A 14,372-nucleotide genomic window follows, 5' to 3' on the forward strand; every position below is an offset into this window, starting at 1 on the left:
TTATTACTTTTAAGATTTTTCCCCCTTTTTTTCTAGTTTCCCTTTTGGAACTGTATGAAATTACTTCTTTATTATTATATATTTTTTATTAATTATGTATATGTAAAGATTTGTAGGATGTTGGCGTATTGTGTAAACATATAATTATGATTACTTATTTCTGATTGATTCTTTTTAATTGTATTTATTCATTATGATATTTTTACTAAGCATTATTACTTATGAGACAGGTTTTAATCTGTTCAGTATGCAATGAAACTATTTTTCTGCTATCTACGTATAAATCCTATATAGATATTAAAGTTCTTAGCAATGGTTCAAACATCAGTGACGTTTTGAGGTGGGAGTGATCTCGCATCAGGAAAGTGGTATAAATGTGACAGAGTAGGTGGGCATTTATAAAGCCTATTATGAAGTAGATATTTTAGTGAAACGTATAAGGCCACGCCACCCTTACATCACTGTGTTTTTGAACACACGCCAATACAAGTAACGGTTTGTTTGGCAACATTGTTTGCTTCCTTGTTACTTATAGTTACGATTGAGTAACAGCCGACATAACCTTAAACTCTACTGAACATACCATCTTATATCTGGACTTGGGATTCCATAGTTGTACAGCGGATACATCAAGGAATGCAGCCTGGGTTAATCTGTATTGGGGCAGGATTTTGTGTACGCTGAACTTACATCATATGATTGAGGTTTTACTGAGTGAGTAGCCACCTATTTGGGCTTTGCTTAGATTTCTACATTACAACATTTGGATCTGGTGCCGCTCGATTTTCCTGAGAAGCAGACATCCTTCCAAAAGAGTTTTTACATCTTTTTGGACTGAGTATTATTCAACCAGATAAGACTTTTATCATTATTTCCAATTTTATTTCTATATTTTTTTTCACAGGATTATGCTGCTTTTTTCTTGTTTATATATATATATATATACACACATATTGAGAGTTAGATTGCTATTACTTACCAACACATGGGTCCTTTATGGTATTGGTGATCTTACGTGAATTTCCCAGGCACTTGCATTTATAATCGCCATCAATATTAGAACAGTTTCCATACGGTCCACAGATCAATCGGTCTTCTTCGCACTCATTTATATCTGTGATAGAATTAAATCTTTAGAATTTTATACATACTGTACTACAGGGCTCTCTTGCCCAATCTTTTTATATGAACAAATGAGCATAATTTCTTTTAACAACATTTCAAATGTGATATGTAGTGTTGTTTTCTACTAACACATGCTAATAGCTGTAATATGCTGCAGTGAAGTATCTCTTATTCTACAGACCCCGGGATGCTCATTTATGTGCCTTACATGTTTTTCTTTCTTTACAAATATGTACAACTCTGTTAGACACACTATTGTCTATTATTTATGGAATATATACCTTTATGGGTAATTAACATCTAGATAATTGGAAATTATTTGAATTATATTACCTAGTAACAAAAATGAAAATATATACATCCAAATACAAGGAAAATATCCATTAAATGCTTAGAATCTTCTGTGTTGAATCCTCTTCAGGAAAAAATGCATTTACTCCAATAAATGTCTACAGAAGACCTAAACATTTCCTGTTGGATGCCATTATATTGATCTCCAGGAATCTCCATCACCTTGATACGAGAGAAATATCATATTGGTTGATAGGATCTTTGTTCTGCTTAAGAAATATAAATTAAGATGAACAGGAAGATGTTTATATGTTGTGATACGACGGAGACACTTCTGTGCCCACAAGAATACTGGACTGATCTTGCTAAGGGATGCCAAACATTGGGTTCTTCCACTCTGTGATTGAATTTATGAGACTGCTGTCCTTTTGCTAAATAAAAAGTTGACAGGCTGACCTTAAAAAACTTTCTTAAAGTGATGTAAGGACCTGAATATTGTCTTTATCTCCAGAATTTTGGAGGTAAGAATTAATTCTCACAAACTCCACATGCCTTGAACAATGTGATACTGATATTTTTCTCCCCAACCAGTTTTGATAGAGTCTGTTAAAAGTTCTATCTTTCTGAACAACCTCATCTATTCTCTAGCAGTGAAGAACTTGCAAAGCTGAATATACTTTAAATCTTAAATCTTCTTCAAAAGGAGAATACTTATTCTCTTTCTTATATCAAAAGGATTCCCCAAAAAAGTTGTTTGTTAGTTGGTATTGGTTAACTTTTCTCCTAGTTGACTATCCAATAAGTTTGTATGTGAAGCACCAGCTGCATATGAAGAAGGGCCTTTCCCAACAGACCGCTATTAGAAGAATGTCATCTAACTAGTGAAGCAGGAATATTCCCTATGAGAGGTACAAGGTCTGCTTGTGGATGTTCTGGGAGTTGATTAAACCATGAAAAGGCAGTGCCAGAAACATAAAATGCTATTCTTCTGCTACTAAAAGAAAATACTGAAGGTGGTGGTGACATAGGTATGAAACAATATCAACTATAATTGAGGCCTGTGGGCACAAGGAAAGGCATTTGCATGCATCAGACCCATAACTTTTTTTGTTACCAGGAACAATGTATTCCATGCTACAGCTTCCTTGACAAGGATGATCTGTGAATAAAAGTCCTGACTGTGATTAAAATCTTTGAATCAGATTTGATTGATGAAGCCTATCTATGCAAAGGTGAATGACAGACTGTTTGTTTAAATCTGTAGAGAATTGTTTTAGTTAAATATTTTTTATAAAAGTTTAACAAGTCAAGGAAATTAAGTAATGGAAACTAAACAAAAACTTAAATAGGAAAAGGGGAGATAAAATATAAAACACAAATTGATGCAACCCAAGGTACAAACTATTACTATATAAAAGACAACATGTTATATTATTACTAGTAGAAAAATACAGAAAGAGTAAGTAGCACTTTTAAAGCACAGACAATGCCAATCTGCTATATATTAGTCAAGTGAGAGAAGAATCCTATATTATAAAAGGCCAAGTATGTTTCTCCGATACAGTCATGCGCAGTAGAGACTGCAGCGCGAGACAAACATACTTGGCCTTAACCCCTTAATGGTCGTTAAGCCCTGGGCCTCCCTATGCTGCAATCTCGCTAAAAGTAACAAAATCACTATTTCTGCATGCCCCACAAGTGGGGCAGTGCAGAAATAGTCTTGCAGAGCTAACGAAGCAGAGAGGGACACGCTGTGTCTCTCTCTGTATCGGGCAGCGGTGGTGCCGATGGAGGGTTAGGAGGAAGGCGGGTGTGGGTGGCCTATTGCTGGAGGGGGGCGATTACCAGGTGGGACCGCTGCACTGCAGAAATAAAAATGAAGAGCGGCAGGGAAGGGAAAAGAGGTAGGGAGAGAGAGGGGATCCAAGTGGATGGGGATTTTGGCCCGTGTACACGGGCTTTAGGACTCGTACAAAATAAAACATAACATTTAATAACTAAAATGAAAACAAATAACATGGAAGTTTAAAACATAGTAAATAAACCAAGTCTGAATGCTAGAAGCAAGGTTCATTTATTCACAATCCTCAGTCTATGGTCTGTCATTGATTAACTGATAAAAGGTTGAGAGATGTCACTCAAAGGAGTGAGAACAGGAAAGCTGTTAGTCAAATCCTTTCCTTAATTATAAGTATCATATGCCCCAATATTAATCACAATGAAATATAAGTATAAATGATACAATACTGGAAGATCAAGGGAGTATCCAGTAACAATTCTAAGCTGATTTCTTATAGAATTTATACCCATCTCAAACTTTTTCTATACCATGGGCCCAATGTACTAAGCATTGGCTGTACAAGGTTCCCGAATTGAGAGAGACATCACCATACTGACGGGGGACCTCAAGGCCAAGACTGGAAGCAACATTGTACAAAGAAGTCATGGGCAACCATGGCCTTGGCAACATGAACGATAATCTCTGCATCCTGAACAGTCTGGTTATAGGTGGCAGTGTATTCCCACAAGGCAAAGTGGGTGTCACCAAACCATTCAACAGATAACCAGATCCATGTCTGCATTACAAAGAAATTCTGGAGGTTCCTGCTGGATGTCAAAGTGATGAGGGGCATCAGACCATCACGAAAAAAAGTGTGTTTAGGGTTAGCGCTAAATTAAAGCTTAAAGAGGGTGTAAAGATAGATATTCTGTAAGAGTTATATATATTTTTCTTATATAGTGATATTCATATAAACATTGTGTTTCATATAAAAAGTTTTAATAAAAATTAAAAATACAAATAAAGATGGATGCCGGCATCAATTCTATATGGAAAATTAGATACAATGTATACAAATGTAGCGTTATATTATAAAACAATGACAATATAACAAAATAATTAAAAGCAATTTGAACAGGTTTTATATATTAAACTTTAAAGAGAAAATAGCGATTATAACCGTGCATATAGGTGTTAGATATTTGTATTGATATTACCTTATATGCAGAGATTTGTGTATATTCGCTATTTCAATGGACCGGGACTCTCAGTGTTTAGTCCTGTATTGATTATGTTTTTTGAAACAGTTTCTATTTGTCGGCGGTTCTCTCAAGGAAAAAAGTCAAAGTTCCAACTTTAGTTTTCCCTGCCGTATGATGTCCGTGTCCTGATATTTTTCTTTATATCAACTCTGTGGTTTGTGATGGCTTTGTATGCGTATCATATACGCCGTATCGAATGTCAGCGTGACAGTGAAATTTCTGTGTTGTTGTGGGGAGATTTCTCCTTGTGGTTAATTGCCTCCAAGTGGTTCCGGAGCAAAGTTGAAGAGAAGTAGATTGTTTGTTGAGTCACCGCTGTCTTATTCCACAGCGGTTAAATTATAAGAAGGATAGTGATCAGATCATGGGTTAGGAATTATACTTATAGAACTGCACATGCTTATGTTTAGTTCAAAGTACCCAGCCTACTGCACTATATCCGACTTAAATGAAAGTATCCAAAAGTAGCAATCTTTCCAGTGAGCAAAGTTCTACGCGTTTCAGCCGCTTGGGCCTTTATCAAGATGCATCAGACCATCACATCAGACCGAACGTGGCATCAGACCATCACATTTTTATGGCCAGGCTAAAGCTAAAGCTGAAGAAAGCATGGATGAAACCAACAAACTTACACCAGCAATATAACTCCACCCTCCTCAAAGATGTACAGAAACTGAGTAAACTTTTTGCTGAAGGTGGCTGAGTATTCACTCAGTTTCTATACATCTTTGAGGAGGGTGGTGTTATAATGCTGGTGTCAGATTGTTTTAATTTTTTTGCTAAAACTGAGTATTTAAAGTCCTGCAAGAATTAGAGGATGATAGAGACCAGGTAGAAAGTCAGTGGGAGAATATTAAAGAAACAATGGCATCAACCTGCTAGGTGGTACTGGGTCCCACAAAACACCAGCATAAAGAATGGATCTCCACCGTAAAATCAAAGAGAGAAAGGAAAAGAAAAGTTGCATCAACAGTAGCCAAAAAAGAGCAGAAAAAGCAAAAGCTCAGGTTGAGTACACCGAAGCCAGCTAGGAAACAAAGAGAAACTTAATAGCAGACAAACAAAGGTTCATCTATGGTCTTTCCACAGAAGCACAGGAAGCAGCAAGCCATAAGAACTTAACATAAAAAGGAAACTCTAAATGACAATAAAGAAAGGCGCTTCCATGTGTGTGTCTGTATCAGGAAAAAACAAAATCCCCAACCCATCTGTGATATTATACTCACAAGTGATATAGCACTCTGTCGTGCTAGAAGAAAAAGGGATATCTCATAAAAAAAAGTGCAAACTACATAACTCTTCCCAGGCAGTGTTTAACAGAGTAATTTTGAGCAGAATTAAAGGGGCAGTAAAGTCCTAATTAAACTTTCATGATTCAGATAGGGCATGTAATTTAAAACAGCTTTCCAATTTACTTTTATCATCTAATTTGCTTTGTTCTCTTGATATTCTTAGTTTAAAGCTAAACCTAGGTAGGCTCATATGCTAATTTCTAAGCCCTTGAAGGCCGCCTCTTATCTGAATGCTTTTTACAGGTTTTTCTCAGCTAGAGGGCATTAGTTCATGTGTGCCATATAGATAACATTGTGCACATGCTCGTGGAGTTATTTAAGAGTCAGCACTAATTGCCTGAAATGCAAGTTTGTCAAAAGATCTAAGATAAGGAGGCAGTCTGCAAAAGCTTAGATACAAGGTAATCACAGAGGTAAATAGTATATTAATATAACAGTGTTGGCTATGCTAAACTGGGGAATGGTAAATAAAGGGATTATCTATCTTTTTAAACAATAAAATTTTTGGGGCTCCCAGAATGATAATACGCCGGTTATCATAGCTGATATTCATCATCAAGTCTCACATCTATAAGATTCAGTTACTCTACATATAGCTGAGGCTGGTAATACAAAGATTGTACTATTTATCGGCTAGATTACGAGTTTTGTCGGTAAAGCCGCGTGTTACTAACGAGCCTTTTTTTCTTACCACTCACTTAAAACAGCGCTGGTATTACGAGTTTTCTTCAAGCCGGCGTTAGCCTCAGAAAAGTGAGCGTTGAGCAAAATTTAGCTCCACATCTCACTAGTCTAAACACCCCTAATCTTACACTTATTAACCCCTAATCTGCCGCCCCCGCTATCGCCGCCACCTACATTATACTTATGAACCCCTAATCTACTGCCCCACACATCGCCGAACCCTACATTATATTTATTAACCCCTAATCTGCCCCCCCCAATGTCGCCGCAACTATATTAAATTTATTAAACCATAATTTTCCGACCCCAACGTCGCTGCTACTATATTAAATTTATTAACCCCTAAACCTAAGTCTAACCCTAACCCTAACACCCCCTAACTTAAATATAATTTAAATAACTCTAAATAAATTATTCCTATTTAAAACTAAATACTTACCTATAAAATAAACCCTAAGATAGCTACAATATAACTAACCCCTTGAAGATCACCTTACCTTGAGCCGTCTTCACCCAGCCGGGCACAAGTGGACTTCCAGAGGGGCAGAAGTCTTCATCCGATCCAGGCAGAAGAGGACATCCAGACCGGCAGAACTCTTCATCCAGGCGGCATCTTCTATCTTCTTCCATCCGGAGCGGAGCGGGTCCATCTTGAAGACATCCGACGAGGAGCATCCTCTTCCTTCTTGATCCGACGACTGAATGAAGGTTCCTTTAAGTGACGTCATCCAAGATGGCGTCCCTTGAATTCCGATTGGCTGATAGAATCCTATCAGCCAATCGGAATTAAGGTAGGAAAAATCCTATTGGCTGATGCAATCAGCCAATAGGATTGACCTCGCATTCTATTGGCTGATTGGAACAGCCAATAGAATGCAAGCTCAATCCTATTAGCTGATTGGATCAGCCAATCGGATTGAACTTCAATCCGATTGGCTGATTGCATCAGCCAATAGGATTTTTCCTACCTTAATTCAGATTGGCTGATAGGATTCTATCAGCCAATCGGAATTCAAGGGACACCATCTTGGATGACGTCACTTAAAGGAACCTTCATTCAGTCGTCAGATCAAGAAGGAAGAGGATGCTCCGCTTCGGATGTCTTCAAGATGGACCTACTCCGCTCCGGATGGAAGATAGAAGATGCCGCCTGGATGAAGAGTTCTGCCAGTCTGGATGTCCTCTTCTGCCCAGATCGGATGAAGACTTCTGCCCCTCTGGAAGTCCACTTGTGCCCGGCTGGGTGAAGACGTCTCAACGTAGGGTGATCTTCAAGGGGTTAGTGTTAGGTTTTATTAAGGGAGGATTGGGTGGGTTTTAGAGTAGGGTTGGGTGTGTGGGTGGTGGGTTTTAATGTTGGGGGGGGTATTGTATTTTTTTTTACAGGTGAAATAGCTGATTACTTTGGGGCAATGCCCCGCAAAAGGTCCTTTTAAGGGCTATTTGTAATTTAGTATAGGGTAGGGAATTTTATTATTTTGGGGGGCTTTTTTATTTTATTAGGGGGATTAGATTAGGTGTAATTAGTTGAAAATTCTTGTAATTTTTTTTTCTGTAATTTAGTGTTTTTTTTTTCATAATTTAGTTTATTTAATTTAATTGTAATTAATTGTAGGTAGTTTAGGTAATTAGTTTAATGATAGTGTAGTGTTAGGTGTAATTGTAACTTAGGTAAGGGTTTATTTTACAGGTAATTTTGTACTTATTTTAGCTACGTAGTTATTAAATAGTTAATAACTATTTAATAACTATTGTACCTAGTTAAAATAAATACAAATTTGCCTGTAAAGTAAAAATAAATCCAAAGCTGGCTACAATGTAACTATTAGTTATATTGTAGCTAGCTTAGGGTTTATTTTATAGATAAATATTTAGTTTTAAATAGGAATAATTAAGTTAATTATGTTAAATTTATTTAGTTTAATTTAAATTATATTTAAGTTAGGGAGGGGTTAGACTTAGGGTTAGACTTAGGTTTAGGGGTTAATACATTTAATATAGTAGCAGCGACGTTGGGGTCGGAAGATTAGGGGTTAATAAATGTAGGTAGGTGTCGCCGATGTGAGGGACGGCAGATTAGGGGTTAATAAAATGTAACTAGTGTTTGCGAGGCGGGAGTGCGGCGGGTTAGGGGTTAATATATTTATTAAAGTGGCGGCGATATCCGGTCGGCAGATTAGGGGTTAAACATTTTAGTTAAGTGTTTCCGATGTGTGGGGGGGGGCTCGGTTTAGGGGTTAATAGGTAGTTTATGGGTGTTAGTGTACTTTTAGCACTTTAGTTTAGAGCTTTATGTTCCGGCGTTAGCCCATAAAACTCTTAACTAATGACTTTTAAATGCGGTAGGAGTCTTGGAGGTAGAGGGTGTACCGCTCACTTTTTTCCAGCGATCGTAATACTGGCGTTAGGCAAATCCCATTAAAAAGATAGGATACAAAATTGACGTAAGGGGATTTGCGGTAAGCTAAAATCGCGGAAAAAAAAGTGAGCGGTACACCTGTACCTGCCTGACTCGTAATACCAGCGGGCGTTAAAAAGCAGCGTTAGGACCCCTTAAAGCTGCTTTTTAAGGCTAACGCCAAACTCGTAATCTAGCCGCATGTTTGCTGGGACCTGAGCTAGTTCGTTGTGAACTCAGGCGGTGGCCTTCACTTATGTTCTCAACCCTCCCCCCGTCATCCGGGTCAGGTCAGCTTTAGATCTGCTGAATACACATACCCTCTATTTCTCAACCCTGAGCGCTAGCTGCTTATATTCAACAACCGTACACAACATACTCTCTCTGAGCATGTTCAGCCTACCAGAAGTGATCACATTTGTGATGGCAGCAATCGAAAGTGCTACGGAGGCCTTCCCTACAAGTATAGAAATGCACTTTTGTGACCTCAAACAAGAGATTGCAACTTTACACAATCAAATTTATGCAGCTGTCAAACAACATACAGAGAAAAATCTCCACCTACAGAGCCAAGTTTGCACACAGCAGACTCCGACCGAGGTCCAGCATCCGCTGATAACAGCGGTCTCAACAGACCATGAGCCATACGATGGAGTTCTAGTAATCACAGAGAAGAGTGTCTTGGACTTTGTAGTATCCAGAAACCGGACCAATGACAAGATAGCGCCGACTGGACTGAAGGAGAACCTGGCAGGTATGCCTCTACAAATGAAGGTACGCAGCGATGCTGTGAAATCCCAGCCTACAGCTGAACCATCCTCCACTACTTCTACAGAGCTACAGTCTATGTCCCAGGGAAGGAATCATAAGCCATGGTTACACTCCGTCTCTAAAATTACAGCTGCCCTAGCTCTGAGCAACGCATCGATCTCAGCAAAGAAAGCAACCGGACTGGTGGTCAGTTACGTATCAAAAGATCTATTCCGATTATTTGCACTAATGCTCGAGCAGTATTACAGGGATCTCCCCAGACATTCACCTAAATCTGGTGTAGGCTAGACCTAGATTAATCTTGTAGCGTAACAAGTCTCCACCTAAATTCTGGTGACATTAAAAACCTTGATCAGCCCTATATAGCATAGTGAGATATATCAAGGGAACAACAGTTTTATAAGATTTCCGTCATCAACTGATCAACTGCTGCCGATCTTAATAACAGCTGGCAACTTACCCTAATGCTATTTGTAATCTAGGAGTCAAAACATTCAATGCATAAAAAATACACAATGGCCTAGATTTAGAGTTTTGTCGGTAACGACCCGCGTAGCTAACGCCTGCTTTTTTCTGGCCGCACCATAAAAATAACTCTGGTATTGAGAGTCCAAAAAAAGGCTGCGTTAGGCTCCAAAAAAGGAGCGTAGAACATTTTTAACGCAACTTCAACTCTCGATACCAGAGTTGCTTACGCAAGCGGCCAGCCTCAAAAACGTGCTCGTGCACGATTCCCCCATAGGAAACAATGGGGCTGTTTGAGCTGAAAAAAAACCTAACACCTGCAAAAAAAGCCGCGTTCAGCTCCTAACGCAGCCCCATTGTTTGCTATGGGGAAACACTTCCTACGTCGGCACCTAACACCCTAACATGTACCCCGAGTCTAAACACCCCTAGCCTTACACTTATTAACCCCTAATCTGCCGCCCCCGCTATCGCTGACCCCTGCATATTATTATTAACCCCTAATCTGCCGCTCCGGACACAGCCGCTACTTACATTATCCTTATGTACCCCTAATCTGCTGCCCCTAACACCGCCGACCCCTATATTATATTTATTAACCCCTAATCTGCCCCCCCACAACGTCGCCTCCACCTGCCTACACTGATTAACCCCTAATCTTCCGACCGGACCTGAGCGCTACTATAATAAAGTTATTAACCCCTAATCCGCATCACTAACCCTATAATAAATAGTATTAACCCCTAATCTGCCCTCCCTAACATCGCCGACACCTAACTTCAAACATTAACCCCTAATCTGCCGACCGGAGCTCACCGCTATTCTAATAAATGTATTAACCCCTAAAGCTAAGTCTAACCCTAACACTAACACCCCCCTAAGTTAAATATAATTTTAATCTAACAAAATTAATTAACTCTTATTAAATAAATTATTCCTATTTAAAGCTAAATACTTACCTGTAAAATAAATCCTAATATAGCTACAATATAAATTATAATTACATTGTAGCTATTTTAGGATTAATATTTATTTTACAGGCAACTTTGTAATTATTTTAACCAGGTACAATAGCTATTAAATAGTTACCTAGTTAAAATAATTACAAAATTACCTGTAAAATAAATCCTAACCTAAGTTACAATTAAACCTAACACTATACTATCATTAAATTAATTAAATTAAATACCTACAATTACCTACAATTAAACCTAACACTACACTATCAATACATTAATTAAATACAATATGTACAAATAAATACAATGAAATAAACTAACTAAAGTACAAAAAAAAAAGAAAGAACTAAGTTACAAAAAATAAAAAAATATTTACAAACATAAGAAAAATATTACAACAATTTTAAACTAATTACACCTACTCTAAGCCCCCTAATAAAATAACAAAGACCCCCAAAATAAAAAATGCCCTACCCTATTCTAAATTACTAAAGTTAAAAGCTCTTTTACCTTACCAGCCCTGAACAGGGCCCTTTGCGGGGCATGCCCCAAGAAGTTCAGCTCTTTTGCCTGTAAAAAAAAACATACAATACCCCCCCCAACATTACAACCCACCACCCACATACCCCTAATCTAACCCAAACCCCCCTTAAATAAACCTAACACTAAGCCCCTGAAGATCTTCCTACCTTGTTTTCACCCTACCAGGTTCACCGATCCGTCCTGAAGAGCTCCTCTGATGTCCTGATCCAAGCCCAAGCGGGGGGCTGAAGAGGTCCATGATCCGGTCGAAGTCTTCATCCAAGCGGGGCAGAAGAGGTCTTCCATCCGATTGAAGTCTTCATCCAGGCGGCATCTTCTATCGTCATCCATCCGGAGCGAAGCGGCAGCATCCTGAAGACCTCCGACGCGGAACATCCATCCGGCCCGACGACTGAACGACGAATGACGGTTCCTTTAAATGACGTCATCCAAGATGGCGTCCCTCGAATTCCGATTGGCTGATTCTATCAGCCAATCGGAATTAAGGTAGGAATATTCTGATTGGCTGATGGAATCAGCCAATCAGAATCAAGTTCAATCCGATTGGCTGATTCGATCAGCCAATCAGATTGAGATCGCATTCTATTGGCTGATCGGAACAATCTGGCGGCGACGTTGTGGGGGGCAGGTTAGGGGTTAATAAATATAATATAGGGGTCGGCGGTGTTAGGGGCAGCAGATTAGGGGTACATAAGTATAACGTAGGTGGCGGTCGGCAGATTAGGGTTTAAAAAAATTTAATCGAGTGGCGGCGATGTGTACATAGGTAGTTTATGGGTGTTAGTGTACTTTAGGGCACAGTAGTTAAGAGCTTTATGAACCGGCGTTAGCCCAAAAAGCTCTTAACTCCTGTTTTTTTTCTGCGGCTGGAGTTTGGTCGTTAGAATTCTAACGCTCACTTCAGACACGACTCTAAATACCGGAGTTAGAAAGATCCCATTGAAAAGATAGGATACGCAATTTACGTAAGGGGATCTGCGGTATGGAAAAGTCGCGGCTGAAAAGTGAGCGTTAGATCCTTTTTTGAGTGACTCCAAATACCGGCGGTAGCCTAAAACCAGCGTTAGGAGCCTCTAACGCTGGTTTTCACGGCTACCGCCAAACTCTAAATCTAGGCCAATATGAGCTTGACCATGCTGGAACATGGTGGCAAGCTAGAGGAGCTCTGAGCAGCAACGGCACATTATGGCCAGTGAAGACCAGAAACTCTGCCCAAAAACCTCATTAAGCACATACCGGAGTATGTGAATCTCAGGCGGATATCTTGTTGGGCAGCTAAAGCTACAGAATAGCACACTTAACACCTGGTCTATATATCGGAAGGCTGAAGCCGTCGCCATTTTGGATGCCAAGCAGAGGAAGATTTAGAAACTACAAGGAGACATACGAGTAATCGTGAGATGCCGATTTCATGGATGAGCCCCCTAACAGTCAGATAAGTGCCCAACACTTCACTACACAGTAGCGCTAACTGGAGCGGAGGAAATATTCATAACAGGCGGCCATGTGCTCCTTCCTACACTTTGCTATTACACAGCGTACCCAGGTTCAGGGCAATTAAAAGTGGAGAGCAGCATGTGAAGCCTTGCAACGGCTGTTTTCTGAAAGGGGTAAAGAAACATTTGCTCAATAAATAAACATTACAGAACTCTCTAATAGACCCACCCCATTCTTTTCTCTGACAGCTAGAGATCTTTGTTTTCAATTGGTACAATCGATGTATGACTTCTGTTTCTCCTTATGCATATAGTTCATATATGTGACACATCACCAAGATTAATGCTCAGCTAATTGTTTAATACTGGGACTTTTTCTATAACTTATAAAGCGGATATTTCTTATCCACAAGCAGCTGCTGAAAAAGTATAATCAATAAAGCAACAAAAAACAAACAAGGGAACAGTAATCACAGAATAACTAAGCCTTTTCTGAGTGGAAAACTATATTCCCAAACTGAGTTGCACATTTTTCAAAAATGGCGATGAGAAAAAATAACAAATCTGAAAAACAAAAACCTCCTGCTACCCACATAAAATTGGTCAGTGTACCTTTTTCCAACCACAAGAGGCTGCTATAACCTCACAAACAGAAGAAAGTACAGATCTAGGCAGCATCTCCCCTGCACAGGAAAATGCACAAATCCCTATATCCTCTAAATATGCATCACAACTTAAAAGGGGCATCGCCAACTTAACAACTAAGGCAGATTTCCAGTCACTCACAGATCTAATTAAATCTTGTGACAGACCCCTCTGTCCTGGAACTATGTGCCTCTCCTGGTTAATTTGTGTGGATACGTATGATTTCCTGTCCGTACTTCCCCGTTCGTTTATTCTTTTTTTAATCTCCCGAACCCCGCTGAAACTGCCAACCTCCCTATGGATTATGGATTCTGGCATTATGTTTAAGTCACCCTGTGCCCATTATAGGTACAGAGTGTGAATCCAACAGTACTAAAGGGGATAACTCTCTCCTTGTTCAGTTTTTGAGAAAACTGTATTTCCTGATACAGGTTTCCTGGCATCAGCTGTTGTTTATTGTAATTAGGTTTAGGTGATACGCTTTCACCTTGTTTAATCACCTCCAGAGCCCAGACTACTAGGTGCCAAGAAGGAATCCATTGTTTTCTTGTGTTTGATTGTTAATTTGCTTATGTAATGTATTTTTATTGTATCCTGTAAAAAGGGCGTTTTTCCTCAATCCATGGAGATAATTGGATTTCTTCCCAATTATCTCCAGGATAGAGAGGAGGGATTTACTGGTACCAGGTGGGAGACCTGCTTAAATACCGGGCATGTAGCC

The sequence above is a fragment of the Bombina bombina genome, chromosome 6 (assembly GCF_027579735.1).
Source record: "Bombina bombina isolate aBomBom1 chromosome 6, aBomBom1.pri, whole genome shotgun sequence".
Lineage (NCBI taxonomy): Eukaryota > Metazoa > Chordata > Amphibia > Anura > Bombinatoridae > Bombina > Bombina bombina.